The sequence below is a fragment of the Equus przewalskii genome, chromosome 16 (genome assembly GCF_037783145.1).
Source record: "Equus przewalskii isolate Varuska chromosome 16, EquPr2, whole genome shotgun sequence".
Classification (NCBI taxonomy): Eukaryota; Metazoa; Chordata; class Mammalia; order Perissodactyla; family Equidae; genus Equus; species Equus przewalskii.
In genome coordinates, this window is record NC_091846.1 from 27,489,756 (window position 1) to 27,517,684 (window position 27,929).

General features: G+C 39.3%; 1 long non-coding RNA gene across 1 annotated transcript; it reads right to left on the reverse strand.

Annotated features, from left to right (window-relative positions):
* Positions 1–1,718: 1,718 nt before the first annotated feature.
* LOC139076459 (uncharacterized) lies at positions 1,719–27,506 on the reverse strand. The gene is made up of 5 exons (XR_011528088.1): positions 26,856–27,506; positions 25,545–25,572; positions 11,312–11,390; positions 6,425–6,573; positions 1,719–5,392 (listed from the first exon to the last, which is right to left on the reverse strand). It is a non-coding gene; the product is annotated as an uncharacterized lncRNA (long non-coding RNA).
* Between the last annotated feature and the right edge of the window lie 423 nt (positions 27,507–27,929).

Here is a 27,929-nt window from a genome sequence, read left to right on the forward strand (position 1 = left end):
GTCAGCCAAAATAATAACAACAAAAGCAATATTCCTTGTATGGATTTACATTCCTACTAAAAATCTTAGAAAAACTTGTTTCCCCACAACACTGGATATTATCAATGAAAAAAATTTTTTCTTCTTTTTTTGTGAGGAAGATTGGCCCTGAGCTAACATCTGTTGCCAATCTTCCTCTTTTTGCTTGAGGAAAATTGTTACCGAGCTAACATCCATGCCAATCTTCCTCTATTTTATGTGGGATGCTGCCACAGCACAGCCTGATGAGCGGTGCTAGGTCCATACCTGGGATCCAAACCTCCAAACTCTGGGCTGCCAAAGTGGAGCACACAAACTTAACCACTATGCCACAGGGCTGGCCCCTAAAAAACATTCTTAATCTGATGAATGAAAAGTGGTATCTTATGAGTATTTTTATTTGCATTCTTGGAAGAATAAAGATTGAAAATTTTCTATATGTCTACTAACCATTTTTATTTCTTGTGAAAATTCATATCCTCTGTCCTTTTTCTCTTGAGTTGTTTATCTTATTAAAAGTAGAGAAGAGTAGGAGCTCTTTATAAATTAAACAATTGAATCTTTTCTTTATATTTTAATCTTACAGCTATTTTCTTTCTATCATTTAACTTTGTGACATCTTTTATCAGATGGAAGTTTTAACTTTGTATTTAGTCAAATCTATCTTTTATTCTTATATGACATCTGGGTACTGTGATGACTTTCCACACCCTGATATTATTTTCTTTAAAAATCACCTTCTAACACTTTTATAGTTTTCTTTTGGGTTTAGCTCATCAATCTATATGAGATTTAGTTTTATATATGTAGGAAAAGAATATAACTAATTTTTTCCAAATATATAGCCAAAACCCTGATTTCACCTATGGAATAAGACATCAATTACCTACAATTTTAAATTCATCTTCATCATCAACTATATTACATATGTACGTGGGTCTGTTTTCGAAATATCTGTGTGGTGTGTTTTCTTTCTGTTGGTCTGTTGTTTTCTTCTCCTGCTATGACACTGATTTTACTTCTGCACTTTTTATAGTTTATTTGCTATCTGATGTGGTAAGCACTCCTTTTCAAAACTTTCTTAAATTTTATAAATTTGGGTTTTATTTGGACACAACTGAATTTTCTTATAATTCTTATAAGTTGATTGTCTTGAACTTTCTGGTTGAAAACAGTATGATCTGGAAATAAGATAATTTATCTCTACATTACACACACACATATATATATATTACATGTACATAAATATATATATGAGAGAGAGATACAAAGAGAGAGAGAGAGCGAACTTACTTCTTTTTCTCATCTTTTTGCATTGACGTGAGCCATATGATATTAATTTTGTCCTTGGTAAATATCTTTTTGTCTCCAAATTTTTATATATCTTCCTTCTCTTTCATACACCAGAAATATAGACAGGGAACAAAAAATATTAAAACATGAAATGCCTGCATTTGAATATGTTGCCATCAGTGGTTCTAGAAAGCAATAAATACAGGCATAGAAAACCAAGGAAAATGCCGTGCCCCATATACATAGATGTGCCTAAAGCTAGTGTTTATTACAGTCTAGATTGGGACTGTCTAATAGAAATATAATATGAGCCACACTTATAATTTAAAATTTTCTCGTAGTCGCATTTAGAAATGTAAAATGAAATAGGCAAAATTAATTTAAATATATATTTTATTTAACCCAATGCATCACACATATTATAATTGCATGTAATCATTACAAAAAGCATTAATGAGATATTTTGCATTCTTATTTTTGAACTAGGTCTTTGACATCCATTCTGTGTTTCATATTTACAGCACTCCCTGTAATTGACACCAACCACACTTCACATGCTTGATAGGCACACGTGGCTGGAGCTTATTGTATTGGACAGAGCAGCTCTAGATTCACAGGTTTCATACAGGGCAGGCCTCAGACAGAGAACAGATAGATAATCAATCACCCACATGTTAGGATTGCAAGGATGGGAGCTAAAACTCCTGCCTCTCAAAATAACTTTTTAACCTACTTACAGATGCCTGAAACCCTTTACCATGACAAAGACTTTTATTCTGCAGTTAAACACATGGCTTACTTACTAGGTCCTCTCCTGGGAGCAAATTAACAGGGAATAGGAGAGGGGAAGACTGAAAGCACAGATGCCTGAAGGGAGATCCAGGGCTGAGACACGCAGAAGGGGACGGTGAGACCAATGGTCTTAAAGGCGAACTTGACAAACCTCACAGCTGAATGTGAGCCAGGCCCAAATCGTGCAGACATTTACCTGGATGTGCCTCAGTTAGTGGAACTTTCATAGCAATACTACCTGAGAATGTGGGACCTAAACTGCTGAAGAGAGTCAAAAGAAAGCTTGAGGTGGGGGAGGGCTTGACGTCCCACAGAAAATATGTGGGCAGGACCCCGATGCACGTGGAGGGCTTCTCATAGCTCTATTACTCACCATAGTAAATGAATTAATCTGATAAATAAATGAAGTGTTTGCCTGAACATTTTTGCTTTTCTTTTTCTCCCTACCCTACCTATATCTGCCTCATTTCGTATCATTTTCATCATACAGAGAAACAAAACAAAAGCAAAATCCCAGTTAGACACTTTGAGGAACTCAACGATCTTACTTTGAAATATATAGGGTCTATGAATAGCCAAGTCAATTTTGGAAAGAAGAACAAAGAGGGAGTCCTGGTACACAAGAGTTTACAATAAAATACAAAATCAGTATAGCATTTGTGCAGGAACGAACAAATAGATCAATGGAATGGAATAGAGAGCTCAGAGAAAGACCCATGCAAATATGAGAACTTAATCTATAATTAAGGTAGCACATCAATCAATAAGGAAAAGATTTGCTGTTTAGTAGAAGGTGTTGCAAAAGTGGCCTCTGTCTAGACAGAAAATAAAACTACCAAATATCACGCACAAAAATATGCTCTAGATGGATTATAATCTTAAAGGTAAGAAGTAAAACTACTAAGTTAATTCAAGATAATATTGAAAAATATATTTACGTTATGGAGGCAGGGACCCTTTCTTAAACAAAACAACAAAAACAAAACAACGAGCCAAGCAAAAAGAATGATGAATTCGATTACATCAAAATTAAGGCTTTCAGTCCCATAAAGGAGACAGACAAATGACAGACATAAAATTCTGGCAATGTCTAAAGCAATAAGAGATCAATATCCAGAATATATAAGAAACTCTACAAATCAACAAGAAAGAAGGCAGTAACTCCAATAGAAAAACGGGCAAAAGATTTTGAACTGGCTTTTTACCTAAAATCTATTAAGCATATGAAGAGAGATGCTCAAACTTATTAGTAATGAGAGAAATGCAAATTAAAATAACAATAAGTTATTGCTTTTTACATCAGCCGAAAAACTGTATAGTAGCTAATGCAACGTGGAGATTAGAAATGCTGGCAGACTGTTTGTGGGAGAGCAACTGGGGCAGCTGTTCTCAAGAGCAAGTCAGATTACGGATGTAGATGTAGACATATGGATCTAAGACCCAGTAATTCCTCTGCTGGGTGAATATCCCAAAGAATGCATCACATGAGTTTGTAGGTGGTATATGTAGATTTTTTTTTTTTAACAATTTTTTTTAAACAGATTTTATTTTTTTTCCTTTTTTCTCCCCAAGGCCCCCCAGTACATAGTTGTATATTCTTAGTTGTGGGTCCTTCTAGTTGTGACATGTGGGATGCTGCCTCAGCATGGCTGGATGAGTGGTGCCATGTCCGTGCCCAGGATTCGAACCAACGAAACACTGGGGCCGCCTGCAGCAGAGTGCGCGAACCTAACCACTCGGCCACGGGGCCGGCCCCTATGTAGATTTTTATCACAGGTTTTTGACGAGAATTTGGAGGAAATCTGGTTGTTCATCACTGTGGAAGTGATGGATACACACTCTGGATTACTATGCAGCCGCTAGAAGCAACAGACTGGCTGATAACACAGTGCCTCGTGCAAAAGGAAAAGCAAAAAAACTGTAGAATGAGCTCTATAGCATAATACCGTTTATGGAAATTTAAAATATATCCACGTAAAATAGCACATGCTTTGCTAGAACACATAAAAACGAATGGATACACTCTGAATGAATTGTTGCTCATTGAAGGAGGAAGGGCAACGGGAATGGGGAATGAGCAAGCGAGGGAACAAATAAAGCACTCAAGGGAATAAATAAAGAAAGAAGAAAATTTTTGAAAGGCTGCAAAAGAGAAAGAATAAGAGTACTCGCCCAACAGCCATGCCAACTCTTGCAGATGATTTAGTTAACGTAATCGTTAAGCTTGAGATATACTACTGCAAAGCTCACTTTCCTGAATACTTGTAGATATTGATTTATCAAGAGTCTCTTCCTTAGTAATTGCAGTGATCAGAGAATTATTGCTTTGTGGTTGTGGTGACTCCTCAGGAGGTGTAGCTGAATTATAAATATCAGAGAGCAACAGAAGGAGTCAAATTGTTTCACATCAAGCTACTCCGGGAAGGATGTCTTCACTCCTAGAGGATATGGTGACACCACTTTGACCAATATGTTCTCTTCACCAGCCATTCCTTTCTGGAAGCAGGGGTGGTTATCCGTTTTGAGAGAGATGATGTACTATTGGCAAAATCTTTCCTGGAGTCTCTTCTAGGTAGAGTTTAAAATTGAAATGGAAGTGGAGGAAACAGCTCTATGTTGGATAGTCACTCTGAGGAAGCCAAAATATTTTTCATAATTCTACTCCTTTCCACAGCCTGGACGTTTTTTATTCATCATTCCTCATAGTGTCCTGGGCAGGTGCAACTGCCGCATAGCAAAAGACAAACTCAACAGAATGCAATCATAAAATAACTTCATGTTTCCTCCTGTGGCCCTTTCAAACTAACTCAGGGAGCTTCTTTAAGTCCTGCAGATTTTCCAGGAACTCTTAGATTATCAAAAGTCTTCAATTGCTTCAAGGCACAAGAATAGTCTCAGTTGAGCAATTTAAAGGAGCAACCCAGTTTAACAATAAAAACTCTGAATTTCATTTAAAGTTTGAGAATCTCCCCTCCCCCAGCTTGATACTGCTGCTTCGAGGTAGGAAGCTACGCATAGGAGAGTGGGGAGATATCAACTTCCACATTTTCCACTTAGTGCTTTATCTTTGCACATCCCACTTAGCTGACTGCCTCCATCAGGGCTGAAGCTGGAGGCAGGAAATAGAAGTAGGGATAGGAAAGTTTTCCTTCCCAGAGAAAGCTATTAGCTCCTATTGCAGATAATTCCTATGCAGTTTCCACTTTTACAGGGCATAGAAAAATAAATTCTTCCAAAGATCTTTTTCTTACTAGGTGAACATAGCATTGTTGTCAAATACTGAAAAAGACTGCACAAAAATAAAGTCAGAGATTTTCATTTCAATAGTAAGACAATTATCCTAAATGAAAAAAATAAACAGAATTCAGTAGCACCTTAGAAGATAAAACCCCATGACCATGTGAAATGTATTTAAGTGATTTGTAGCTGGTTTGATGTAAAAACATACATCATGATGTATTTCATCATATTAATGGACGTGCATTGGGAAAATACTGTGACAATTTTTATAGATACTAAAAAGGCATTTGATAAAGTTTGACATCCATTCTTGATTTAAAAATTCAGTTAAGAATATTTAGATCCTTCTTTAACATGATAAAAAAAATCCCCATCTCAATCAACAGGAGAGCACTATTCTTAGTGGGCAAACTCTAGAAACATTTCCATTAAAGTCAGAAATAAGAAGAGAGTGTCCACTAACACCACTATTATTTAACATTGTTTAGACTGAGGTACTATCTGATGCAAATTAGCAAGAAAAATACACATGGGAAAAGATGAGGGAAAATCTTTGCTTATAATGTGAGTTTTAAATCTGTGAAACCAAAGATAAATTTTAAAACTACTATAAATGAGAAGATAATTCAGGAAGACGACTGCTACAAAATTATATACATGACGATTTAACTCTTATACTTATGGATAACAATCAATTAGACAATAATGGAAGACTCCATTTAAAATTGCAATAGCAAGATACATTTCCTAGAGTGAACTCAAAAAGAAATGTGCAATGTCTATACAAAGAAAACTTCATAAGACCCCTGAAGGACATAAACATGATGTCTTGAACAAGTGAAAAGATAGACAACATTCATAGATAGAAAACTGCTATATGATAATGTTAGTACTTGTTAGTATTTGACTGTAATCTCAATGAAATAATAATAGAAAATCGTCAGGGATAGACAAGCTGATGTTCCTCTACTTAAATGTTACTGTTGTCCAACATTGAATTTCAATTTTTAATCTCTTATATTAGCCATTTTCTTATTATTTTGCATAGTTAATCATTGTTTAGATTCAGTCATATGCTTACCAATTTTTTGCCAACGTTTCTTTCGTGTAGTAGACTTTTCATCTGGGGTCACATTCCTTCTTCCTAAGTGTAATCTTCAGAATGTCCTTTGTTGAGGGTTTGTTAGTCGTAAATTCTCTCTCTCTCTCTCTCTCAATTTTTTGTGGGGCCTGGAAATGATTAGTTTGATTGCTTTTAATGTTTGCTTAGCTAGGTACTATAAATTAGGCTGACAAATTTTTTTAGTACTTTGATGATATTACCTTATTGTCTTCTGGTTTCCATTCTTGGTGTTGAGAAGTGGGCTGTCAGATTAATTGTTGCTCCTATGTAAATGATTTGTCTCTTCTCCTTGACTGCTTTTTTAAATTTTCCATTTGTCTTTGATAATCTGCAGTTTTACTCTGCTAAGTGTAGATTTCTTTCTTTACTGTGTAAGATTAGTTGTATTTCCTGAACCTGAGGATTCGTCTCTTTCATTAATTCTAGAAAGTTCTCATCAATTATTTCTTCAACGATTACCTCTTTCAGATTCTTTTTATTTCTTTAGAATGCCAACTAGATCTTTTGTAGACACTTTTCAATCTACCCTCCATGTCTCTGATACTCTTCTCTCTTTCCTATTTCTATCTTTTTCTTATTGTGCTATATTCTGAACAGTTTCTTCAGTTCTATCTTCAAGTACCCTACTTACCTCTAATCAGCTGTATCAAATCTGCTCTCTAGGATGTCTATTGGCTTTTTAAATTTTAATCATTATAGTTTTTTGGGGGGGAAGGAGAAGCTATACTTGGCTAGTTTTCAAATCTTTTTTTTCTATGATGGTATGTAATTCCTAGCTCATGTTTTTTATTTCATTTTATCTCCTTAGATATTTTAAACACATATTTTATATTCTTCATTTGATTATTCTATTATTTGACACAGATATGAATCTAACAGAGCTTATTGGCTTTGCTTATTCTTGATCATAGTGGCTAGTTTCCTCAAAATTAGTGGGTCTTAGTCTGTGAAAATCCAAAGAGCTCTAGTTTGAGGAACCCTGGGGCATCGCCTACCTATATACATTCAAAGTTAATTTGTCTCCAAGGGTTTTTCTTTTGTTTCCCTTGACTTATACCTCAATTCATTAATTCTTTCTTAAACTGTGTCCAATCTTCTGTTAAATCTATACATTGTTAATTTCAGTTATTGTATTTTTTCACATCTAGCATTCTTTTTTTTCAGATTTCAGTTCTCTGCTGAAATTCTCAATCTCATCTTTTATCTTCTTGAACATGTTAAATTATTTTAAAGTATCTGTCTGATACTCCATTACATTATTCCATATTGTGCTGCTTATTTATATATTATTTCCCTTTAATTGTGTTCCCATCATCTTGTCTTTGTGTGTGTCTGGTTATTTTTGATTTAGCACTAATCTTTACTTATGAAAAATTATAGAAATAATTTGAGGCCTAGAATAATTTTATCTTCCTCCAGAGAGGTCTGCGTTTGTTTCTGGGAAGACACTGGGGGCTTTAGCCATCCCAGACTATCTTGATTCAATTTCAGAGATTGTGATGACTCAGTGCTGGGCTTTAGTCCCTGTGCAGTCCAATTTATTCATAGGTCATTTTTACTGGTAGGATATATTCCTTTTGTGAGTATACAAGTCCTCCTCCTTCGGTAATCCTTGAATTCCAATAATTGTTTCTCTACTCCACAAGGCTGTCAGAAGCTCTGCTCTGCTCATCAATTGCCAATCTTTTTTTTTTGGCTTATCCCCAAAGCCCCCCAGTACGTAGTTGTATATTCGAGTTGTAAGTCCTTCTGGTTGTCCTTCTAGTTATACTACATGGGTCGCTGCCTTAGCATGGCTGGATGAGCGGTGCCATGTCTGTGCCAGGGTTCTGAACCAGTGAAACCCTGGGCCACCGAACTGGAGCACGTGAACTTAACCACCCAGCTGTGGGGTTAGCCCTCAGCTGCATCTTTTAATAATAGCAGACACCCCTAGAAGGAAAATAGATCCTTCTGCTTTCTCAGTTAGCAGGGTATCCTGTTTTCTCCAGATCTTGCTCTTTAATTCCTCATTGCTTTGTTAATCCACTGAATACTTCAAGCATATATTTGTTATATGTTTCCAGCTTTTCTAATTGTCCTCAGTAGGAGGGTTGGTTCTAATGACCCACTCTACCATTAGCAAAGAAGTTCTTCTTCTCATTTGTTTGTTAAAAATATTTTCTATATTTTCTACCAGTTCTCTCAATATTGGTGGTCATCTGATATTGCTAGTCTACTTTGTCTGCTTCTGTCTGGCTACTGATTCCCTTAAGTGTGTGTGTGTAACACACATATATATGTATGTGTGTACATATACTATATATAATTATATATAAATATATAAATTTATGTATATTAATGTATGTGACTATATATAATTATGTGTAAATATATATACTTATAAATATATATTTACACATAATTATATATTTATTTTGTATTGGTATATATTATATATGTTACATAATATATAATTATATTATATATAGTGTGATATATATATCTAATTATTATTCCCTCGACGGTTGAGTCAGGTTGTGAGCTTCTTTCTTGAGCTGATGACTAGTAGGAAGGTAGAGAAATGCACAGCAGTGCTATTCCTGTGCACCATCAGTGAACAAACTGGACAAAACCATTAACCCACTGCTGAAGCTTAGAGAGGAAGCCTCTTTACTGCCAGGCCAACTTTGATCACAATCATAAACATCAGGAGCCATTTGGCCCACTTACAAATTTCCTTCCAGTTCTACTGAGGTTGGAAGGATATAAATTTATGAGCAAGTAGGCAATAACTTTCTGCAAAAGGATTCACAGGCCTCCATCAGCTAAGCTCCCTCAGGGGACCATGAAATCTCAGACTTAGACCCTGGTATGAAAGAGAAGCAAGTCCTCGATTTTCTGGTTAGTTCCTTAGCTCTCACCAGGCCCCCAGAGATGTGGAGTTTGATGCTAGCTCTCTGCTCTAGACTTACTGGGAGAACTCTCAGCCTCAGTGGCACTGTAGGCTACCAGGCTTTCTGTCCTGGCTTCTCTCTTACTACACAGAGGGAGTTGTTTTGTAGTGCCTTTCTTCTCAGAATCCTTTTCTCCTTTGTGAGTCAGCTTTTATGGTTCCAGCTCTTTATTTCTTGATGAAATATGAAGAACACTGGCCTGGGTTCTTTTCCAGCAATATGATAATGATGATGACAGCAATGATAATGACAACCATAGTTAGAATGATTATTTAGTAAGCTGGAGCACTTATTAAATGGTGGCCGCAGCACTAATTGCTTTATGTGTACTGCCTCATTTAACCCCCTCAAAAATACCTTATGCAAAGGTTTTGTCTCCCTTTATGACTGTGAAAATTGAAGCTTGGAGAGGTGAGTGACTTGCCTATGGACCGTGTAGTTAGTAAGTAGCAGTGCTAGGATTCTCACCTTGTAAGAGACTCCCCTTTTTATTACTCTGGTAGATTTTCCAAATGAAAATTATGTATGAGTGCTCTGATAAATAATTTTTGATTTATATATTTATTTTTGTAATAGTCCTTACAAATGTATTAAAAATAAACACACAGTGTTCTATTTAACTAACCACTGAAAGACTGAAAGTTGGAAATGTAAAGATAATCTTAAAAATTTGGCGTCCATGATTGCAAGACTTTTTATTTCTTCTCTGTCACTAACTAGTTGTATAAACTTGAGAAAATTACACAGCACTTAGAATCGGTCTGTTTCTCTACTATATAATGAAAGAGTTAGCTTAAATTATCTCTGATTCCTTGAAATCAAAGACCTTTTGCATTTTAAAAACTATCATATAAGTCAAATGACTTTTAAAAACAATTTAAGAAAGTTTTGTAAACAAGTAGAACTGCCCCTTTATTTTTAAGGGAAACTGTCACGCTTTTCAGATATGTGGTTTGCTTTAAATGAGATACAAGTTTTCTTATATAAATAAGGTAACTTGGGAAAAACGTGTGTGGCAGACACTATTAGCTGCTTTCCTTCTGTATATCCATTCTCCTCTCTCTATCTTATTAATAAAAACTGATTTATTTATTTTTTTATTGAGATATAATTGATATGTAACACTGTGTAAGTTTAAGGGGTACAACGTGTTGATTTGATACATTTATATATTGCAATATGATTACCACTGTAGTGTTAGGTAGCACCTCCATTATGTCACATAATTATCATTTCTTTTTTGTGGTAAGAGCAATCAAGATCTTGTCTCTTAGTAACTTACAAGTATATAATACAGTATTGCTAACTATAAGCACAATGCTGTGCATTAGGTCCCCAGAACTTCCTCATCTTCTAACTGTAAGTTTGTACCCTTTGACCAACATTTCTCCAGCCGCTGGTAACCACCATTCTACTCTCTGTCAATAGAAATGCATTTAGTTCAGCATGGCAATACGCCCAGCTATAGATTTTAGCTTTATCATCACACATCAAAGGGATGAGCATGTGGCACAGTACTATTGGCCAGTGAAATATAAAGTGACAGTTTCTGGCTAGCGTTTGCTTTCCTGATTTAGATACTTCCTTCTTCCTACGTGGGATGCCAACATAAGGCTTATAAGAGTGGCAGCCATCTTGCAAACGATTAGGCAAAAGCCATATGCTAAGGATGGCAGGACAGAAAGAAAGAAAAAGCCTGGCCCCTGATAGATGGTCTATCTCCAGATTTTTCTGTTGCTTGAGTGAATAAACACCATATTTTAAGTCACCACAGTAGGGCTTTGCTGCCAAAAGTGTTCATAACTTATAAAGCAGGTATTGATTTTAGTCTACAACTGTAGAGTGAGATATGAGGCACATTACCTTTTTGTTCTCAATCAAATTTAATCTGCTCTGAATGTCCACCTACCTGATTGGCGGGAAATTCATCCTCAGTCATTTTTGTGATTCCTCTTCTGTCTTCTCAGGAACTTCACACTTACGGGGTACTTAAAAACATAAACACAGGGAAAATGCCAGATCCTTGGTCCCCAGTGGCTGCCATCACTCAACATTTATTTACCTATTTTCCAGGTACTACATGAAGAAAAGCAGTACACAATGCAAATACCTTTAGCTACAAATATGTTGTTGGGCACTGGGCTTCAGGCAGACTTGGAGGCACCCACCATGTCCTCAGACTTGCCTGTCGAATTCTTGGCCCCTGGTCTCCTGACCAAGGTACAGAGTGCCTGGTTCTGGTATTCGGGCACTCCCTGGTGTCCCCCAGAAGTAGAAACGTGTAAAACCCTATCCCTATACTTGGTCTCAGGACTCTTAACCTTCTCTAGGGTACAAAGCTTCTGCTTTGCCCAATTCAAATAGTTTCTGCAACTCCTCTCTCTTATAGAAGGGACCCAATTTAATTCTCAAGATAACAGCAAACACTTCTCTGGTGTCCCAGTCAGAGACCAAGGCTCAAGTCACTTGACTAGTAAATAGCACAGGCAGAATTTGGATACAGATGGCCTGGCTTCAGTGACTGCTCCGAACTATATCGTGCTGCTCTCTGCCTGCAACACGCAGGCTCCTCACTTCTGCTCACCTCTGGAAACAGAGAAACACATCCCAAGTCTTAAAAATACAAGGCTGATCTCCTTTTTCTGAGTGCGATCAGGGAAAGGGTATTAACGCTCAGTATTTTTCTTAATAACTCACTCTGTTACATATTCAGTAGAAAAGAATATGTTGGTTTAAAAAATGCATTAACTTAAGCTCCCTCTGTCTTAGTTTTCTCATATTAAATTGGGGATAGTCATTCAACTATGGCTTTGCCTCTGTATTTTACCTCATCAATATTCAGTGACAGGATAAAGGAGGTATTGTCTAAGAAGATGTTTGAAATCTTCAGGAAAAAAAATTTGATATTATAACAAGAAAATTGATACAACAGCAGATACCAAAACTGGTAAAATGAATTTTAACTTTGTTATCCTTAGACGCTTCCTATTCAGTTCTTAGTAAAATATATTTCCGTCTAGAAGAAAATAGGGACCCTGCCAACTGTTATTAATGCTTGCTTGCCTTTTAATTGAAGTGCACTCTTGGAAAATGTCGCATGTATCTGGGGAAATCTAATGCATTCAGCATAAGAATAAATCTTTTTTGAGTGAGTTAGACCCAGGGATTTTTTTCACTTTTCAGTCACTCCACAATCTTTCGGGTTTATCAGCTCCTTTTTCTTTGCTAAGCAGTGACAGTAATGCATACATTTGCCTTTTCCAGTAAATCATCCTTTTATAATTTGGCTTTCTTTCAATCTCAGATTCCCATCAGAAGTGTTTTACCTCGAGGCATATTGCAACCAATTTCCCCCGTAATTAATGCCATATCTGCCTCAGAGTCCATTTCAACTCCCAAATGAAAATTGATGAGGCAGCCAACCACAAATAAGGATCACATACCACTGATTAAACTATCAGTCTAGTTTCCAGGCTATCACGTTAGAGTGCTGAATCATAACCAGAGGGTGAGTTTTCTGGTCTTTTGCAATGTATATTGCTCATCGTAAGTGTCCATAAATTGCCATTAGCAGATGAGAAGATGGATTTTATATGACCCCTATCAAATTCTACCAGAAAGACTAATGATTAAAGAGGTTTGTGTTACCAGGACTGAGATTCCACAGCGCACGAAAAAAAATGTGTCTAGACTTGATAAAATGAGCCACAAACTGTGACAAAAATCTCCAGGAAAAGAAAAACTACCCGCTTGGGTGTTTTTTCTCATCCAGATGGAGTGTGGATGATTGAGTCAGGTAGCTGCATATTGCTAGGGAACGTGGAGACCAAATCCTCTACCCACCAGCCTTCAGTTCCAGACTTCAGGGTGGGAGTGGGATGGGAGGTTGGTGTATGAGCCATCTATTCACCAAATGGTCAGGGCAAGAACTGATTCACTCATTCATTCCATTCATTCATTCACTTACTCACTCACTCACTCAAGATTTATTTACCTATTCTCCAGGCATGGTGTGAAGAATGGGAGAACACAATGACAAAGACACCAGCTCTGTCTTGGTGGAGCTGATAGTCCAAGGAGGGGTGGATGGCAGTCAGATAAGTGACCGGATCATTTAATATGGGGTATTAATGCCATAGGAGAAGTAAGCATGAGGTACTAGTCAAGTATGCAGGTGTTTGTGCATGAGGTACTAGTCAAGTAGCAGATTAATGTGTGTGTGTATGTGTGTGAGAGAGAGAGAGAAAGAAGGCTTCCTGGAAGACGTCACTAGAGCTCTCAAGAGGTGGTGTAGTTAGCCAGCTTGCGAATCCAAGCAGGGCAGCACCTTCGAGGTAGTGGAAGCAATTTGAGCCAATTGTGGGATGGAAAGAGAGCATGCATTGATTGGTAACTTTGAAAAGTTAATCAGAGCTGGAACAAAGGTGTGAGGAGAGCTTTGTGGAGAAAAAGAAGACTAGAGGAAGGCTGCCAGATGTTCTCCCCCAAAATATTTGACCATCGGTGGGAGCGGGGCAGATATGAGTGTGATTATGAAAACATATATACGTGTGAGTACATATGTCAATTTATCCATAAATGCATTACAAATTTCAGTCAGTAATTCATGCCTGTTCTTTAGATATCCTTTTGAAATATTTTAAAGAAAGCTATTTAAAAATTTAAATTCAGGACTACAGTAGATATGAATCCCGCTCAAGGGACTGGCTTTGACACTGTCAAGCAGAATATTTTATGTCCCAATTTGAGTGATTTCACTTTGGTTTATCTCATAAATATCTATGGCTACCCTCCAAAGTTGTGGCAGAGCTGAGACAAGAAATTCCAGAGCTTTTTCCTACTACAGAGCAATCTGCACCCAGTAGGGACTTAAATCTCATTGACTGACTGAATTAAAACAATTCACTTGTCCACCTCTCAAAGACTAGGCCACCCTGTCCAATTTTCCAGCTGCTACTGGAGAGCACACTGGGTAGTGACCACGGCATAGCACAGCGCGTAGAGGGCTGTTGCGGCAGTCCAGGGGAGGGACCACGTGGCCTGCTTGTCAAGTATGTCCTGCAGAATCAGTGGACACTCAAAAAAGCATCCTGGATCAAAACAATGAATTGAAAAAAATTCACGTTGAGCAAATAAATGGCTTGTACTATTGACTATGCTTGCACTTTTTAATAAGCTGAGTTGTTTTCACAATTTATTTTAGGTGGCAAAAATTTTTCTCAAAAATGCTAAGCTAATCTTATAGCTATTCTTAAAGCTAACTGATGATGATGATGATCAGCAGTTACTTGTATAGTAACATTGCCCAGGACAAACCTCAAGAGAGAAACACAAATAGAATCGAACTGAGATTTGGCTTTGCCCAAGTTCCTCTGAACTACAAATTTCTAAATGTGTTTTGCGTGGCATGCTGCACTGTGTGCAGTTTTCAGCTGTTTAATTTCAAGGACATCAAAGTGTTGGAAGAAATTCCAAGAAGGCTAATAAAACTCTTGTGGGGCTGCCTTACGGAAGTGGGCTCACTGTCAGAGAGAACAGTGCTGTTGAATCAGCCTTTGCTGAGGAAGCCGCCACACTGGGCTGCTGAGACCCCTCCATCCTGTCCATGGGACAAGGGATTAGACCATTGGTCATTGCCTGGCTGCCCCATCTTAGAAGAAGAGCAGGGCAGGGCATGTTCAGAGCACTGAACCACGCTGTGTGGTTTCTTGAAAGAGGGCTTAACTGCAGGTTTCCCGCAAACCCTCCTGCTGCTTCCTTCCAGTTTGGCCCTCAAACAATTATAAAAGGAGGTGAGAGAACATTGAAATATATGTATTGGTCTCTGGGACCCATTTCTGGCATAGAGCTTCTAAAACCATCGTAATTTCCTAAGTGATAAGAGCACTGGGAACATCTTTTGTTCTAATTTTTGGTCTTTGCCCTCTATTTGTTCCTGACACAGAGCTCCAGAAACCCTTGTAAATTGCTGGGTGGCAGGATGTCTTTTGTTCTAGTGAGGCGAGTCTGGGTGGGCTCCTGAGTGGCTCCTAGAGGTGGGCTAGTCACCAGAAAGACCAAGACATGATTAGAAGATTAGAATTTTCAACCCATTTCCTCATTCTCTTGAGAAGGAAGGACGGCTGGAAATGGAGCTAGTGGTCAATCATGGCTATGTGATGAAACCTCCATAAAAATCCCTAAAGTATGGGGTTCAGAGAGCTTCCAGGTTGGTGAACACATGTAGGTGCTGGGAGGGTGGCGTGTCTGGACAGGGCATGGAGCTCCGCACCCCCTCCCACATCCCTTGCCCTACTGCATGTCTTCCATCTGGATGTTCGTCTCTATCCTTTATCATATCCTGTTATAATAAACTGGTAAACAGTGGGTAACCTGTTTTCCTAAGTTCTGTGAACCACTCTAGCAAATTAATTGAACCCAAGGAGGGGGTCGTTGGAACCTTCGATTTATAGCTGATCAGTCAAAAGCACAGGTAACAACATGGACTTTTAATTGGCATCTGAAGTCGTGTAGGGGAGAGTACAGGTTATGGGACTGAGCCCCTAACCTGTGGGATCTGACCCTATCTCCAGGTAGATAGTTTCAGAATTGAGGACACTCAATTGTACAACACCCAGCTGGTGTCACAGAATTGCTTGGTGTGGGGGAAAACCCCCACACATCTGATGTCAGAAGTGCTGTGAGTGTGGTAGTAGTGTGAGAGTAAAGCAGACACACGGGTGGAGAAATGGGTTTTTCCCTCCATAGGAGGGAAGTCTCAGGATCTAGACCCTTATCTGAGACTAGAGTAAGGAATGACATACTACTTTGAGGCACACGCGCTTTCCTTAACATGCTGGATCCCAGACTGCCTGCCGAGAAGGAGAAAGCGGAGCTCTTCACAAAGCCGAGTCCACTGCTGGCTTGTAGAGGGTGACCAGGAGCCCCAGAAAGTTTCAAAGGACTTTTTGTTTTTACATGTAAACTGCCCTTGATGTATTTGCTCCTTTGCATCCAACCAGTCACCAAGTCCTGTTGGTTTTTTCCTCCTCCTAACTTTCAGAAACACTTAGGACAGGGTTGGCAAAAGGTCCCCATTACAGACCCAGCAGAATGAAAGAAATAGTCCTGCAATACAGCTCACCATCTCCCCCTCACACACGTGGGTGCCTCCTCATTTACCAAATGATAAAAAACTCTGTCCGCCACTTAGTGTTTCATGCCCTCCTCAAAAGGGCCTCCATCTGCCATCTGAGTTTGACCTCTCTTTGTGCCCCATGGGTGCCCTCCAGCCTACCCTATCTGAATTCCTCACTGTTCCCCCGAATCTTTCCAGTCCTACGTCCTTCTGAAACTAACAGGAGGAGAAAGAAGGTATTAACAAATGGAGTTTTCAAAAGAAGTCACTCTAAGAATCTGGGTCAAAGAGTCGTCCCCTAAAATTGGGCTCTTTGTATTTGCTCCTTTCACTGGGCCATTATTTTCACATGGTGAAGCAATGTTTCCTTAGTTCCATTCTTGAGAGCAAGATGGGGGTAAAGACCCTAAAATCAGGCTCTTGCCCCTGACACAAAGGATATGAAAGTAAAAAGAAGGGAGATGTGAAGGGAACGTGTGTTCACTGAGTTCCCACTATGTGCCAGGCACAGAACTAAAGGTCCTGCGCCTGTTCTCTCATTCAGTCCTCAAAGGTACCCTATGAAGTGCACTTTAGTCATCTTTTGTGGGGCTCATGGCATTAAGCTGACACGCCTAAGGCCACTCAGAGAATAGATGGTGGGGCTAAGATCACACCTGAATCTATCTGGCTCCTAAGCCCATGGGTTTTCATTATGCCGCATTTCCTTCCAAGGACACAGAAAACAGAGGTGAGGAGAATTGTGGAAACAAAAAGGACTTATCTGTGCTCAATATCCAAAAAGGACTGTACCTTCTTTGTTGGCTCCTTCCCTCCACCTCTCTCTACCTCCCTCCCTCCCTCCCTCCCTCCTTTCCTTCTTTCCTCCCTCCCTTCCTCCCTCCCTTCCCTCCTTCCCTCCCTTCCCTCCTTCCCTCCTTCCTTTTTTTTTTTTCTCTCTCTCTCTTTCTTTTGAGTAATGACCAGAAAAATGAGTAGACAGAAACTTCCAGCTTCTAGTCCATGCCTATTTTTCTTTTCTCTCTTTTTTTTAAGGTATGCTTTTTGGTGAGGAGATTGGCCCTCAGCTAAAATCTATTGTCAAACTTCCTCTTTTTTTTCCTCCCCAAAGCCCCAATACATATTTGTATATCCTAGTTGTAGGTCCTTCTAGTTCTGTGTGGCATGCTGCCTCAGCATGATTTGATGAGCAGTGATAGGTCCGCGCTGAAGATCTGAACTGGTGAACCCCAGGCCACCAAAGCGGAGCACGTGAATTTAACCACTATGCACCGGGCTGGTCTCAGTGCCTATTTTTCTTAACTATCTCAGTCGCTAGAAGAGGATCTATTGAAAAATCTTGTTCTAACCAGTTTCGGTCTCAGGACTGATTGTTGAGGAGCCTTCTGGATTTTCAGTGTTTGTTTATTAGAACATCTAGATATTTTCTGTATTTTATCATTTTATGTTTACAAGTAAACTCGTAACAATAAAAATTAACTTGTCACCTAATGGAGCCCCTTAATGCACCCAAAGATAGATTTCAGTGAACACCTGGCAGTCTGAGTAAGTCCCTACCTTCTCCCATTTTAACAAGAAGCCAAAAGAACTTAGAGTGACTTTGCTCAAACATGGATGAGATCTGTTGACTCAACATTCCCTTCGGGAATCACAGACACTTCAGCCGGACATGTAACTTTCCACGTCTCTTCATCCTACCCGACTAAAAAGCTCCGGATTGGAATTCTCTGATGAACGTGAAGATAAAGGCCAAGGACAAGGGGTGTCAAGTCCTTCAGAAGCTTGAGGTCAGAATTCTTTCTTAATTCCTGCCCACAATCCCCCACGTGGAGAAATGCCACAGCAAAGATAACTTAAGAGTTATCCCATGGATTACACTGTCACAATTAGAGATATGTCCAGCATCTCTCAATCTCAACCAATCAGAACAATGGCAAACTCAGGAATAAAATGAGATGGGAAGAAAAAAGATATAAAGATTGAATAATAAAGGGATGAGTCAGTAAGCAGAGCAGTAGAAAAGAGTATAGTCGTAGGCTGACAAATGTTGTGCTTGTCAAGCTCCGTGAACACCAATCCCAAGAAGAACTGGGGAAGTAGAGTCAGTGGAGTGAATGACAGAGAGCAAGGTTAAGGTGGGAGCCACATGGACAAGAGAAATGGAATGAGGCCAAGTAATCAGAGCCGAATCATAAGGAGCAGAACCAGTGACAACAGAGAAAAGAGATCGGAAGGAGCAAGAAGACACTCCAAGATGAAGAATGTAAGAAAATAAGGAAAAGAATGAATTATATATGAGCATTGAGTTTAGGGGCAAGCTGACTTACAATAGCTCCTGAGGTTGGCATCATCGGATTATAGCAAAGTACCATAACTGATGCTTAGAATGATGAGGCTGAGTCTTTGAGAACATTTTAAATTATGACTGTATTATATGGAAGACTGTGGAGAAGTCTATAATAAATTTTAGAAGGATTTTAATAAAATATAGTTGAAATTTAAGTTTTATCACTGAAAGCACAAACATTCAGCTATTTGCAAGTAAAACCAGTTCCTAACCATCCCAAGTTAACTGAGGCGTAGCCAAAAAGATCCCTTGTCACATTTTCAAAGCACAGAAATGTGCAAGTGGTGCCACCTTCAGGGAAAGGAAATGGATTCCAGTTGCTAGATCATAGAGTCCATTAGGGAAGGGTGGAGTTGGCATGAAATTGCAAGGCTCAGGGAGCCACTGCAGGCATTTCAGCAAGAGTGTGCCATGAGTAGACTTATGCTTTAGAAATATCATTCTGGGAGGAAACAATAGGAAACTGCATTAGGAGAAGAATTGGCAACAGAGTAAGACAAGTGAGGCACTCATCTCGGATGCAGAATTTAAGGGAGCACCAAAACTCCCAGTAATCAAGATAAATAATATTTGCATGCAATATTAAAAAAATCAAAATTAGTGTAAAACTTCCACGATGGACAAATTATCAAGTTTTTAAGTAAAGGCAGAATCTTCAGTGACGTGAACATCCAGGGAGGGCTGGATGGATCAGCGAGATGTGTAGGAGGTAAGATTGACTGATGTAATGTGCTGGAAGAGGACATAGAGGAGTCAAGGACCAAGCCCAAGTTTATGACTCATGTGGCACTGTCAGTCACCAACCTGGGGGATTCAGAGAAGTAGGTTTGGAGAAGGAAAAGAGGAGGAAGAGGATGAATTTTGCTATGAGTTTGTCACATGTGAAGTGTACAAGGGGTATCGGAGAGGAAATCTAGCCAATGACTGGAAATATAGGCTAACACTTGGCAGAGAAGTCTGGGCAGGCTATAGAGAGGGGCTTTCTCACATGTAGAAACTACTGGAAGCCAGGTGTGTAGGTGAGCCTACCTAGGAAGCAAGGAGAAGGTATACAGAAGGAAAAGACATGATCATACTGAACACAATAATGGAAAGCAATAGTAACAGTCACTGAGGCTTACTATGTGCTAGCCACTCTGCTGAGCAGTTTACAACTATTATCTAATCAAATTCTTACAACTCTAAAAGCTCTATGCTATTATTATCGTCATTTCAGTGGTGAGGAAATGGACATTTTGAAAGAGTAAGTAAGCCAGGATTTGAGCTCAGTAAGTAAATGGTAAAATCAAGATTTAAACTCAGAAAGTCTGAAGAGAAGAGCCTGGCTCTGGAGAGGAATGACCAGGATTTGAATTCCAGCTTCACAGTTTATGGGCTGTGTGATCCTGGCCAGCACTCTTATCCTCCTGGAGTCTCTGTTTCCTCATCTGTGAAATGGAGATAACAAAGGCTACCTCATGGGGTTGATGGGATGGTGAGATGGGAACTATCAAGTGTATGATGTGTGGTAGGTTCTCAGGATGAGCTATAACTATTGCAATCATTAGGAACATGCCAGGGTCATGCAAACATTTAAAATATGTTAGAGAAGAGGAGACTGAGAGAAAAATATGATAGAGGGGCAGGAGCAGAGCCAGGAGAAATGGAATCCAAGGGAGGAAGGGGGTTTGGCACACTTTGTGTTTGTTTGGTTTGCCAGCCATTGATGTTCTAAGCAGAAGCAGTAGGTTTAGGGGAGTGGGGAGGCATGAAGTGATGGCAAGGAAGGAGAGCTAATGAATGTGGACAACGCTTCCCAAAAGCTTGGCTCTGAAGGGAAGGAAAGGGAGGGATGTTGCCTGAGGGAGACACAGAGGTCAGGAAGAGCACTCTTCCAACTCCGCAAACATCTCATGAAGGGGGAAATTGGAGCATCACCGCCTCCCACCATGGCGGGAAGGGAGAAGTCCATGGAAAGTGAAAAAAAACGCAAGGCCTAAAAACAGTGATGACTTTCCGCTTAAACTTATACAATGATTGAATACATTCAAAAATGCTTTTACATCCAATGTACATGGAACCTTTGGTACAATCCCATGGAGTAGATTAGGCAGGCAGAATCCCTAATTTATAGATAGTGAAATGAAGACTCAGGAGACTAGAGATAAATTCAACAATTATCAATGTGGAAAGATTAAGAGACTCCCTCCTCACCCAGCTGGTGTGCAGAATGGAGGTAATGGGCTGATTCTCTAGAATAGCCACGAGGGGATTATAGTGGAAGAGGTGACCTCCAAGTGGGTGAGAATGCACAGGAGGAAGGGAGTGAGACAGAGAGACTTTTAGCTATTCCCAGATAAAGTCTAAATCATGAGAGATGCCTGAAAAGGATTGTAAAGTTTAACTTTGCATTAAGAATATCCTAAGAAGATTTGAATTTTCTTAAGGCATTGAGAGAAGATTGGAATAGTTTGCATTGTTTTGGCTTTTCTGGAGCCCTGGGAGTGTGGGGCATGGTAATACTTGGATTACATATGGCTGGCAGATGGTGGCACCAGACTTGAGCCCAGGTCTTCTGATGCAGAGCCAGTATTCTATCCACCAATGCATATTGTTTTGATTTGTAAGTGGGATTCTCTATTTCCAGAAGTAGAGATAAAAATTTGGGGGGGTTTTAATTGTGAAGCATCTGATCTCAACTCCACTGAGGATCATGAAGAAAAGCTTTCAGGGAGATGAAAGGCTAGGGGTAATTTACATAATACTAGTTAAATGAGGAAAGGCTTTTATTTCATTAGATTTATTTAATAATCATTGAGGGCTGGATGTCATGCAGAACTTGGAGGGGATTGTGCAGAGAAAGTAAAAGCAGGCTAAACTTAACCTGTTCATTGAGATGCCCCAAGCCTGAAGCCATTTGTGCTAGAACAAAATTTGATTCATCAGCATGCACATGATGTGCCCTTTGGAAAATGTGTTAACCGTTTTATGTAAGAAGTGGCATTTCATCCAGGTTCACCTATTTGCATACTTGTGATTTCATTTGCATATACTTTACTGTGCTGTGCTCTGGAAATATATTCACTTATTTCTATTCCTTCCTTTAAATTCCTTACACTGTCTAAAGTCCTTTGGTACTGTAGCAGACCAAATATTGAGGAAAACATTCTTGTTAGAAAGGAAGATAACCACAGAGCATCCGTATCCCATCTGCCATCCAAATTGTCTTTTCCTCCTTTAAATACCTGGTGAATATGCTACCCTATTTTGTATTTCCACTGCATCACCCTTGATGGGGGATTCCTTACCTCCTAACTGATCTACTGGCTTTGAGTCAAAACCATCCAATTCAATCTATTTCCTACATCCTGAATACTTTCCCTAACACACCACTTACTCAATGCTCAGTGGTCTTCATAGTAATCTAATAGCACTTTTATATTATTAGATTCATCATATTCCAAATTCTTAACTTCTGCCATTGTGAAACTGCCAAAAATTAATAGCTATGAGTATTTATAGCCTTGTGCACTTTACCCCTGAAGAGAAATATCTTTTTCAACTCTGCTTCTCCCTTTCTTCCATCCCCTAAGAAGTATTCTGTCCTTGCCAGATCAGTTCCTTGTTGGGGCAACGTGGAAAGATAAGCAGAAAAGCGAGAACAACGGATGCATCAGAAAGGTTGGAAATTTTCTCTTTTTTTTCCTTTTGTGGAAAAGAAGAAAGAACAAAGTTGGAAAAAGTGGGGAGGGAATGGAAAGATACAGGTTTTAAGAAATGGTGAGGTTTCAGAAAAAGACTCAGAGTTTGGAGAAAGTGGTTGAAAGTGAATAGAGATGGGCTGAGGTCAGATTCTGGAAGCGGAGATCTAAGCTGAGTATTAAAGGGAACATAAGACATGGAGAGAAGCTGGGTGCAATAGTTAGGATATTGGACTGACTGTTTTAACAGTAACCAAAATAATAGTAGTATAAAAAAGATGAGAGGTTTATTTTTCTCACAAAAAAGTCTGGGTTGAAGGCATCCAGGAGGGCAAGGGTGCTCTATGAGGTTGTAAAGGGGGCCCAAGTTCCTTTGGTCTTGTTATGCCCATGGACATTTCCTTGTCTGTGATCAAAGCTGGCTCATCCCCTCTCCATTCATAGTCCAACCCAGTGGAAGAAGGAAAGAAGTGAGACCACTGACTTTTCTTTTAAGAACAGAAACTCTGAATTTCACCCATCACCCTGTTCACATTCCATTTGCCAGAACATTGCTAGATGGCCATACCCAGCCCCAAAGGAGTTCTGGGCAATATAGTGTCTAGGTGGGCAGTCCTGGGCCCAGCCACAACTCAGGGGAGTATATTTCTAAAAGAAAGAAAGGAAGAGTGTAAAGTGAAGAACAATTAGTCATTGCACTCATAGTTAGAGAAGCAGAAGTTTCCAAATAAGTAAGCTCCAGTAGGTTTTGCAGAGTTTGAAGGCTAATCTGGGTTCAGAGTGCAGAAGTGGAATGTGTTGGTTTTCAGGGAAAGCAAGAGAAGGGCAAAGGAAAGAGTGAGGTAATCTGTATATTGGATGTGATCAACATTGTACTACAGCAGGACACACTCTGAGGTCCACGACTCTGGCCCATAAGTGTGTCTCTACTTCAGGGTTGGCAAACGTTTTCTGTAAAGGGACAGATAGTAAATATTTTAGCCTTTGTGGGCCATACAATCTATGTCAAATCTATTCAACTCTGCTTTTGGAGCATGAAAGCAGCCTAAATAATATGTAAGCAAATAGGCATGGTTGTTTTCCAATAAAATGTTGTTTATAAAAACAGGCTGTGTGCTGGATTTGGCCTGTGGCCATAGTTTGTTGATCCCTGCTCTAGACTGTTCCTTTAAAAGTACAGTCCTTTGATCCTAGCATCTGACCTCATCAAGCGTGACAATTCCATCTGCCATTCACTAATCCATTTATTTAACTGAGTGTGTTCCATGCTAGGCTCTGGGATACAAAGGTAAGTGAGACACCATGCCTGAACATATAGGGAAGTCATTATCTAAGAAAGAGATAAGCAAGGAAGTAATTTCAAAACATCATGGGAATTTCTATAATAGATGTATGGGTCAGGTTCTGTAGGAACACAAGGGAAGGAGTGCCAACATTTGCCTGGGAGTCAGGGAAGGCTTCCCAAAGGCAAGGCTTATGCTGGGGCCTGAGGATAGATAGAAGAATCCTTGGCTCACCAATGAGGGAAGGGAATTTAAGGTGAGGGGATAGTATGTGCATAAAAATGGAAAATAAGAGAGTTTGGCATGTTTGGGGCACTACGAGAGTTCAAGGAACCGAGAAGTGAATGCTTACAAGTTAGGTTATAAAAGTCCATTTATAAGCCATCCTAAAGAATTTGATTTTGTCTTGCAGGTAATGGGGAGCCATTGAGAATAAAATGAGCCAGACAGTGACATTATCAGATTTGAGTGTTAGAGAGATCCTTTCTGTAGGATCCTGTGCCATCATGGGAGGGGAGTGAGACTAGAGCAGGGAAGCCAGTAAGGATAATCACGTGCTTAGGGGAGGAGGAAGAAGGGCCTGAAATTAGTTACCAGTGACGAAAAGGAAAATAAAGGAATGGACTCAAGAGCTTGCTAGACATCAAGGTGATGTGAATCGCCGTTTCACTGGAAGCAAATTGTGTAGGGAGAAGGAAGAATCTGGTATGACACCAAGGATTCTGACTTGGATAACCAAGTGCATTGGTAGCCCTTATCAAAACAGAGTAGAGAATACAGAAGGCCTAGTTTGGGAGGATTGGATATGGCTGCAAAAATCCAGGTGGAGTCTACTAAACAGATGGTGTTTATGTCTGCTGCTTGGGAAGGAGTCTGTACTAGAACTACAGGCCTAATCAATTATGATCCTTCAGTTTGGGGGGTAACTACTTACACTCTGTTGCGTTCCAGAAAACACAAGTCACAGGACCAAAATGGGCAAATACAGAAGTCAGGGAGAATTCAAAATATGGGCATGAGATGTAAAATCAAACCAAAATCTGCCTTTACTAATGGTAGACTTCAAATTTTGCGCTGAAATTCCTTATGACCAATGCAAAGAAAGAGGCAGTCACTTGAGTCATGGCGTCCATAGGATAAACAATCAATTATTTAGGGACTCCAGGTGGTCTTGGTTCTGAAATTGAGTTTCTCATGTAATGTGGTGAGCAACTTCTCCAACAACATCCCCATAAAAAATAAAATGACTTTAACTGGGCTATTTCTTTGGCTCTTGAAAGGCTCACACTAAAACAGAGTTGTACATGAGCAGCTTTATTCGGGCCAGTCATTCTCAACTCATCTGTCATCTTCATAAAGGCCCCAGCCCAAAAACCCTTCCAAGGGTTGCGACAGAGAGATCTGAACCAGGTACAACCTATGTGAGGTTCTGCTTCCAGGAGAGGACAACCTCAAGCAAACAATGGCCCTACATATTGTTGTCTTTAAAAAGACTATTTTCCTCTCTATTTTATAGATTTTGTTTAACTGTATTCCTTTAAATGTATACATTTAAGATATTTCTCTGACGCGGGTCAACATTATAGTACAGGTATTTTGAATGTCATCGGGTATGGGCCAGAAAAAGCTTTTCTTGTTCCAAATGTTATAAATAGATCAGCAGCATACTGTTGCAAAAGCTGTTACCTGGAACTTGGGAATGGACTTGTACTGACCTGTATTATCCAGGGCTTTTTCCCGTCTCTGAAAAAAGATAAGCTGAGTAAACTTAAGAGTCTGAGGCAGAAGAAGAGCTGATTATCAAAATTAGGACTCATGTTTGTCAATTTTCTTTTCAAAAAGTGCATCTCTCAAGAGTCTGTTTCATCATCTTGGCTATCCAGGTTTTATTTTTACATCTAAGAATCAGATCCCTTATGCACACTGAGAATATCCTTAGTACAATGAAAGCAGCCTGCATTTATAATTATCCTTCAGCCCTTTATGATTGGGAGATGCTGTGAATTGAGTTGGTGAAGGGAACAAAGGAGTTGGAGGGATATGCACAGCAAATGATGCTAAGGCTGGGGCATTTGGATGTAACGTGTAGATATGACAAAGAGATTTATTCCACTCATGCCTCGCTTAGATTCCTAGTATCTTTCCTCATAAAATTTTCATTTCCGTTTATTAAAAAATTCTAAATTTACATCTGGGATTATTTAAAGTCTTTTTTGTAAACTATAATGCACAGAAAGAAATGTGATCAAAATATAAATACATAGTATTACAAATTGTTATGAGCGAATACTTAAGTAACCACCACACAGACCAAGAAATAGGATATTGAGAGAATCCCAGAAACATCACCTACACACCCACATGTCCCTTCCCGTCACCAACTCCTCCATTCTATGGTAGTCATGATCCTCACTTTTATGGAGTCACTATGCATCCATAAATATTGACTTTTTGAACTTTCCATAAACGGAATTATATCATGTACATATTTTTTGTGTCTGATTTCTTTCATTCAATGTTATGTTTTTATAATTCATCCGTGGTGGTGTGTGCTATAATCTATTCAGTTTCATTGTCGTGTAATATTCCACTGTCTGAATGAACCCCAATTACTTATCCATTTTATTATTGACGGTCATTTGAATTGTTTCTAGTTTCTAACTTTTTTCCCTGCACTTCTCCAGTCACTCCTGTTGCTCTTTTTTTGTAACATATTTTCAAAAATATCATAGGATTTGAAAGAGAAGATGATGAGAATATACCACAGACAGCCACTACAAACTTTTCCTGGAAAATTGTGTTCAATGAACTCATGTGATCAAACTTACCTTTTGATTAAGTGTGATACATTTAAGGTGCCATTTAAATGGTAAAACAATGTAAAAGTATTGAGTATTTCTTGTTCTGTTACCACAATTATACTTTTGAAATCAAGTTAGTTAGCTAACATTAACAAATGCATACAATGTCAGGCATTGTGTGTTAATCCTCCCAAAGCTCTTCAAAGTAGGAACCATTATTCTCACCATTTCACAGACGAGGAGACTGAAGCACAGAGGTGGGGTCCTTCACATGCAGTCACACAGCTGTGACCAGAATCCAAACCAGATGATCAGACTCCCTAAGTGTGTTCTCAACGATTGCAGTAAGTACCTTAACTAAGAACAAACAAGGAGAGAAAAAGTAGAACGTATACTTCTGACCAGGTTATGTTTGCAAGATCATTTAATAGTTAGTTTTGATTAAGAAACTGTCATAGCTATACAGACACAATAATCTGTGTCACGGCAGAAGAAAGAGTTGTACGTGCGCTCCTCTGCAGCTTGTTAAGACTCTTCGTTTTGTTCTCCCACTGGACCGAGTCCTGCACAGGACGCAGGTCTCTGGAAGACGACCACAGAGCCTTCACACAGGAGCACAACCTGCAATCTATAGCCACAATTCCCCAGCACCTGTGGAGAAGGTCATCTTGGGTTTGGTCACAGCCCGCGGTGAGGCAATGGGAGCCACAAGGCCGTAAGGTAAACAGCAAAGACAGTCTAAGCAGAAGCATTTCATTCCATACAAAATCTTCAGTGCCTTCCACAAGACCTGCCTCCTCACCAGCTCTCAAGAAATGTCTGGTGAATGAGCTAGAAGAAAAAATAAGAAACTGGTTTGACTGGTTGCATGAAACCGAAGCATTTTGCTGTTAGTGAGAATAATTAGAATGTCATTCTGAGCAAAGCTCTGATTTCCATGCTTCCTTCCTCTTTGGAAATATTTTAACTTCAGAGCCTGCTGTGGGCATGCTCATAAATAGTGCGGCACACGGCGTTCCCTGCCAAAGCGTCTGTTCACAGTGCTACAGACACAGCCATGAATGCGTGGCGTTATCTTCTTGCATCCAAAAGCAAAGGCAGTCAATTAAAGCCCTGATTTATTTATACGTCTCCTCTCTTTCCTTCAATTGAACATCCTGTTCAGAAGAATTCTATTAATATGATTTATCACAATAAACAGCATGTTTCCTACTTTAATTGATTTATCTTTTTCTCCATATAAAATTCTCCCTGTATCTCTGTTCTGCACCAACTTTTACTGTCCTCCCTGTCTCCTCA